Source organism: Mytilus galloprovincialis, chromosome 4 (assembly GCF_965363235.1).
Source record: "Mytilus galloprovincialis chromosome 4, xbMytGall1.hap1.1, whole genome shotgun sequence".
Taxonomy (NCBI): Eukaryota; Metazoa; Mollusca; class Bivalvia; order Mytilida; family Mytilidae; genus Mytilus; species Mytilus galloprovincialis.
Window position 1 is genome coordinate 39050459 of NC_134841.1, and position 7597 is coordinate 39058055.

Consider the following 7597-nt stretch of genomic DNA (forward strand, 5'->3'; position numbering starts at 1 on the left):
CAAACTGGTGTCATGTTGTTATCCTTGAGTCTCTTGTTCAGGTAAGGTAGCCTGTTGTAATTTTAATATACTTCCTTTGACGACGTTTACCACCAGCTGGTAAGCACTGGATTATTCTGAACTATGTAGATGCTTACTATTTTTTATTAGTTTTACCAAGTTGGTCGCTCCGTCGACAAAAAAATATCGAAGATTTATAGTCTTACAACCTTAGTGTTGACAGGCTAGTGATTCAGTAGTTCAACTTCTTAAAACACTGGACCACGAAAGCCCTATTGGTATCCATTGTAGACTAGACTTTAATCTTTTGGTGCCAAACTGAATAACTAATTGTATTTGCCATACTGACCTCTAAATGATGGAGTTCAAAATTAGTGGATGCAAAATGTAACCATAAATCTCACAACTCAATATAAAGAATAACAAGAATGTGTCCAAAGTACACGAATACCCCAATCGCACTATCATTTGCTATTTTCAGTGGACCGTGAAATTGGGGTCAAAACTCTATTTTGGCATTAAAATTGTAGGATCATAAAATAAAAAATTATCATAGAAAACATTTGTACTAAACAACTTGATTGGACTTCAACTTCATCAACAAATACCTTGACCAAAAACTTTAACCTGAAGCAGGACAGACGGACGAACAGACGAACGATACGACGATGAGATGGATCAACGGGCGAACGGACGCACAGACCAAAAACAATCATATTCATAAATGAAGCATAAAAACAAACACAGAGTACTTTTTCTAAACTAAACTAAAGTAAATTAAATGTGCACTGTCTCTCTAGAAGACCGAGGTCTAATAAATGAAGAATTTTTTTTAAAATTCATTTTGCAAAATTAATTGGATTTAACAAAAAAAGTTCTTGTTAAAGTATGGCATTTTTGTATACTTTGATGCTTGTTAAAGTCTGTTTCGAAATTAAGTACAACAAAATAATGAACAACATTTATCATATAAATTCACACAAATGAAAAAGCTTTCTAGATTTTTTTTCTCTCAAGTATTGTTTATATTTAAGTGTTATATTTTAGAAATGTAATCTAGTTTTATATCATTAATTAAAATATTTAATTCAACACAATTCTGCTAGTATCAAGGGTTTTATTTTACAATTTTTGTCTTATAAGAATTATTTTTGATATAATTCCATGTTTACTACAATACAATTTTAAAATTCAACCGGAGAATAATTAAAGTGACCCCACCAAAATTCAAACTTGATCTGTATTTTGTGGTAATAAGCATTGTGTGTAGGTTTCATAACATTTGGTTGAGGCAAACTTAAGTAAGAGAACGGAAACCAATTATGGGACATACGGACGGACAATGGTAAAACTTAATGCCCCTTCGACACGGCGGGGGCATAAAAGTAATGTGTATAAGTTTCATTACTTTTAGTTGAGGCAAACTTAAGTTAGAGAACGGAAACTAAACAAATTGTAATTTTTCCATTTGTAAAGGGATTATCTCTAGAACGTCTAAAGTGAGGCTAATACAATTCAAACTTGATCTGTATTTTGTAGTATTAAGCATTATGTATAAGTTTCATAACATTTGGTTCAGGCAAACTAAAGTTAGAGAACGGAAACTAAAAATTTAGCAGTTTTTCCCTTTATAAAAGGGCATAACTCTAGACTTGTTACAGTGACGCAACCAGTAGCATTGTGTATAAGTTTCATAACATTTGGTTGAGGCAAACTCAAGTTAAAGAACGGAAACTGATTATGGGATGTATGGACGAACGTACAGACGGACAGGGATAAACATTAAACTCCCCACTACGGCGGGGGCATAAAGAAATGTGTCAGATGACCCCTTTCTACCCCTTTACCAACCAACATGGCTGACAAAGCTAAATATAGAACATTGGGGTAAATGAAAGTTTTGCCTATTATTTATTGAACCGTTATAAATATATAATAGATAAAACTTTTTAAGGCTCAACATTATGAGCTCTACCGTCAAAACTGTAAGACAAATTCTTATAGGAGTTACGCCCCTAAAATGTCAAATTTTACAATACCTTTTTTTTTTCTCCTCCATTTTTGCCTATTATCATGAAAACTATGATGTTTAGAGCTAAACCTTTTTTTCTTTATGCATCATATGTCGATTTAAATTGTAAATGATAAATAAACACTTTAAATCATTTAAATGATCAGGAAGGCAATATATATTAATAAGTCAAAGAAACTAAACAGACTAAAAGATTAGAAATACAAGATCGATTAATAAGTCAAAGAAGCTAATTAAAACAGACTGAAAGATCAGTAATACAAGATCAACAACATATTGTTTTTGTCATGAAGTCATTATCGTCTACAATGTTGGGGAGTGTGCTTTATGTTTGATATGCCCATATACACGTACCAAGGTGAGCGACACAGGCTCTTTAGAACCTCTAGTTATTGTAGACAGAAGTTGAATATGTATTTATCAAATGTTTGCATAGTCTAATGACACCACAGAATATTCACATTATGATAGTTTGTTTTGACAAAAATATTATTTCACAAATAATTCAATCTATCCTAATATGGGATAGATTGCTTTAACTCTGTGAAGCTGCCGTTTCAGTTATTCGAGTTACCTTTCTTTATACAGTTTCTTTATAATGTAGGTTTGCAATTTTCTGAAAATCAAACTAAGTTTCTCGAAAAAGGGTCATGTGGCCTAGCGGACCAATATCGTCTGTGACGTCAATATATATCTTCTGTTCCCAGGGCCAGTATTTTTAAAGTCAATGTCAGTATTGGACAGTAATGATAAAGTGCTCTTTTTGTACAGATGGTTCTAATTGATCATTCTTGATCCATGCTAATGTTATAATTGATCAATCGTGATCCATGCTAAAGTTTTTAATTGATCAATCGTGATCCATTCTTATATTATAACTGATCAACAGTGATCCACGCTAATGTGTTAATTTTGATCATTTGTGACTCATGATCATGCTAATGTTTCATCTTTATTGATGATAAATTAATGTTTGATTAATTTGTGAGCCGTGGCTTTTATTTTGTCAATAAAAATAATAATTCATTTATATCTCTTTGGTATTTATTCAAGCATGAATCTTAAGTTAATCTTACGATCGTTAATATTCTGATTTGACCGTGACCTACGATGAACGATTTTGCCGTAAGATATTTTTTGTGAAACGGGGGTGATGTTTCGGGATTGTCCGCCTTTAAAAACCAGCAATATAAAAAATAAGATGTGGTATAATAATGATTTATGAGATTTCTAATCAGTCAGCTCCCCATCAGAAATGACGTAGGTTTTTAGCAACAATGGGTCACCATTCGGCCTTCAATTTCAATAAGAAAACCAACGACCTGATTTATGTACAAAACAAACCAACTAAACAGTCGAACATACTTACACGATTTGTTACTTTTTCTGTTATTGAATCAAAATGTATATTATAATAAGATGTTTACAAAGCAAAAAACTGAAAAGATAATTTTGTCTTTGTCAGACGCAAATGATTTCTGTAAACTCACACATACTAAAAAAATATGGCTTCGAAATAGATTATAATAATACATTCTGAAGTGACTCTCACTTTCTGACAAAAATTTATCAGTTCCGATCTATACGATCTTTAAGAATTAAAACCGATTGCCGAACAAGATATGTTTATGGGTCAAACAAATTAGTCAAAGGAATAGCTGGTCATTTGAAGTGAAGTCAATTTTGAACAAATGTAATCTATCACAAAACTATCAAGAAAGTAGTACACTCAGTCTAGGAGTGAAATTAATGATATTCTAGACAACTTGAATGTTAAGGAAAGACTAACTTGTATAGGGTCAGAGAAATAGAAAACCAATGTGAACGGGATGCCGAAACTTAGGACATCCATCAAAATTAAAGAAAGTTACTGTCAGGAACTAATCATTAACAAAACTATGTCATCAAAGCAACGATCTGTCATTTCGAAGCTCAGAAGTGGTACATTTCCTATAAAAAAAGAAATAGGTCGCTACCACCAAAATCTATATCAGAGAGACTCTTCAAAGCATGCACTAATCGAGCTATTGGGGACGAGATGCATTTTCTGATTCAATGTCCTGCCTATTCCGTCCAGATACAAACATTGTTATCTACATATGAAGGCAAGCTGAACATAAATAAACACGAACTTGACGATGATGAACTGTTGAAATTCCTGTTAATAACACCAGACACAAATCTATGCGGTGGCTAGCTTTCTACAGTAACTGGTAGCTTTTGACAAAAGATACTGCTTAACATAATCAGTACAGTACTATGAGGTGTTAGTTTTAAAAAAGTCACTATTGAAATTCACATTTATAAAATCATTTTGTGAAATTATGCTTATATCATGTTTATGAATATATAAGTTTTTAATGTAATTTTGGCCTTTAACTGCAATTTAGTAACTCTAAAGCATTTTTAACTAAATGTTTTCTTCAAATTTGAAAAATATTTATTTACATATGTACATCATTCTCCCAAATTTATTTTACCTTTTAGACTAACTCTGTAAGAGAATTGTTCTACACGATCATAATGATTTTAGCAAAAAAATCAAAGTTAATCAAAATATTAAAAGTTATGTTCAAAATCTGCTAAATCATAAGTTAAAAAAAGTATATCAGGCAGTGACATAAATTTCCTTAAATTTTATTCACACTGACTTGTACATTTCAGATAAACTGTATGCTTGGAACCATAAAAAGAAATTTTGAGAAAATTGTATATGGACGTTCTATTATGTGGTTATATGAATGCAATGTAGATTTTAATATAAATGTAAAAGTATGGAAGGTTACATATCAACATTTACAGTGCATACAATTCATATAATATATGTAATGCGAATCATTTTACTGTAGAAACAAGCTTCACTTATTACTATGCTTCAAACTAACTCAAGACAAAACACTTCGAGGAATATGCATGTATGATCATTGGAACAGGCGCACATACAAATTCACTTTCACATAATAGAACCAACTGTTATGCTGAAAAAGTTACCTATGAATAACAAATACATCCAAATAAGATGCAGATGCTAGATTTTCAATTGTGACAAGGGGAGATAACCTAAATTATCACTAAGACGAAAAGGCAAACTCCACATTGAAACCTATGTTTGTTTTGTACTTTTTGTGATAAATAGTATCAGATTTTTACATTTATACAAATGTATGCGTCAACATTTTCAATTATACTGTTTTCAAAAATTAACTATAGTGTTTACAATCTATTTTCAATCTACTATTTTGCTAGCTCAGTAAATAAGTTAAAGGATTTATATCTTAAATAGATCAACTGTTACAACTGTCAGAATTTAGTCAAATCTAGGTGATAAAATCAATAGTATCTTTTATTACAAGTTTCTTGGTTTTCACATACATAAATATATTGTGGATACGAACAAAGAGAGACAAATCTTATCTTCTTAATATTACATGCACAACCCTTACATTATCAAACCAATAATTGTTTAGATACTTTCATCTTTATTTTCTCAATTAATATTAAACACAACTGATATATTAAAATCATGTAATAATAATTAAGCCTCAAATATAATGATGATTAATATGATTTTGAACTTTATTCATACATGTATAATATTTCATACACAAATGACAATGCAGCCTCTGATGGCTAGTTTGTATAAAAATGCATGTTTATTGACTGCATATTGATAAACTTGTAATTTATTGTATTCCATATATATTAGTACAGTGACCAGATTCAATATTTTCAAAATTTAATCGTCAAACTGACTATATGGCTATATTATATATCATTGTATTCTTCAAAATAAGTACTTTCAAAATATCAATGTCGTCAAAAAGAAATGTGGTAACAGTTTTTGCATAAAATGAGCTCAAAGTTTAAATACTATGTTAATTTTTTTCTTCTGTACGTATCTAAAAGGAGAAGGTCCGGTAAGACCCAATTTTGGCCCCAAAATATAACAGTTTTACAAAATTGTTAAAATGTAAACTTTTAGTTATTTAATGGACAGTTGAATGCTTCTGCTACGTAAATATGGGCTGTTTTTGACAATACAATGCACATATATCGGGTTGTAGCACCATTAAGTCATGCTAAATTACTGAAATCTTCAAAATTCTAGCATTTTAGGTCAATTTTAGACGGTTTCCGTGTAAAACGAAAGTGGCCGCATTCGTGTTCATCCTTAATATTGAAATGTAAGTTGTATTTTATGATAATGCATAACATATATAAAGGTTGTGGATGAACACGGATGCGGCCACTTTCATTTTTGACAAAAACCATCTGTAAAGTGACATTTTTCAGCATATTTGGTAGATTTTTCATATTTGAGCTTGAATCGGATCGTTTTTAATGACTAAATCAGTTAGAATCTTTCACATTAACTAATTGAATCAAGTGAAATAGACACTTAAGTGTTTAAAAACTGGTCAAAATCCTTCGTCAGATGAAACTGAAATTTGAGGCCAAAATGAGTCCTTACCGGACCTACTCCTTTAAAGATAAATGTAGCAATTTTTGTTAAATTTCAGATATAGGCAAGTAACAATGAATTTTCTCGAAAATGCAAAAAAAAAAACATCTTTCAAAACGTCGATTTACATGAATATTTCAGACACTTGTTGTATTATACAAGATTAACACTTATTCTATAAATGTTACAATAGTCCCTTGCCATGTGACATTCAAAGTCTGAAAAAAATGACAACATTTTTTTTACTTGAAGCCTACTACCTTGAAAGCGTATTTGGCAAAAGGTCATGCATGTGATTCATAACAACCAAAATCCAAAAGAAAAACTCGCAAACGAATACACTTGAGCCAGCACCGTGCATGTAAGAATTTGCTGAGAACAAACAACTGATTATTTTACATGGCGATTTCCCCTTACATGAACACATAGGAATTCTGGTGACATATGCCTTTCAAAATGCACAGGGTGAAATGTATTTCTCCCTCGCCATTCGTATAATCTAACGGTGATGGAATAGGGTTTAAGCAATGTGTAATGCTGTCCAAATTTCAGTTTGAAAAAAAGCCGTAAACATGCTGTTTCACTGCCGCTTCACATCATATCATGGTGAAAATATTTTTATTGTTACTGATTATTAAGCTTTAAAACAAGGTCTTACACATACACGGGGTCCATCTTTGTCGTGAGTCCGGAAGGTCTGGCAAACCACTGAAATCATTGTGCGTATCCTTCAAAGTCCTTAGAACTGATTGCTTACCTACTCCAAACAGAAAATAAGTTTTGTCCCATCCAGTAAGAGCTTGTACATATGACAACTATTTACAAATAGTTGGAAAAAGGCAGCTACATAGGTGGTGAATAGGCAAACAAGTTATTCGCCGGTCCTTTACGTGTGTTACACTGCTAATTTTCCCCGTCTGCACCCACAACTCATTTGTATGAGTCATCTGTTGTGCTATGTTGTTTTAAGTGTTCGTTTTTATTCTGTGGATAGCATGTCGAAATGACTATTGTATTGTTAATTGGTGTATTGATCTGTCCTGAATGTTCTTGCATTTATTTGTTCTGTATTCCTGTCATGTAATGGTGTCATTTTAGTGCTA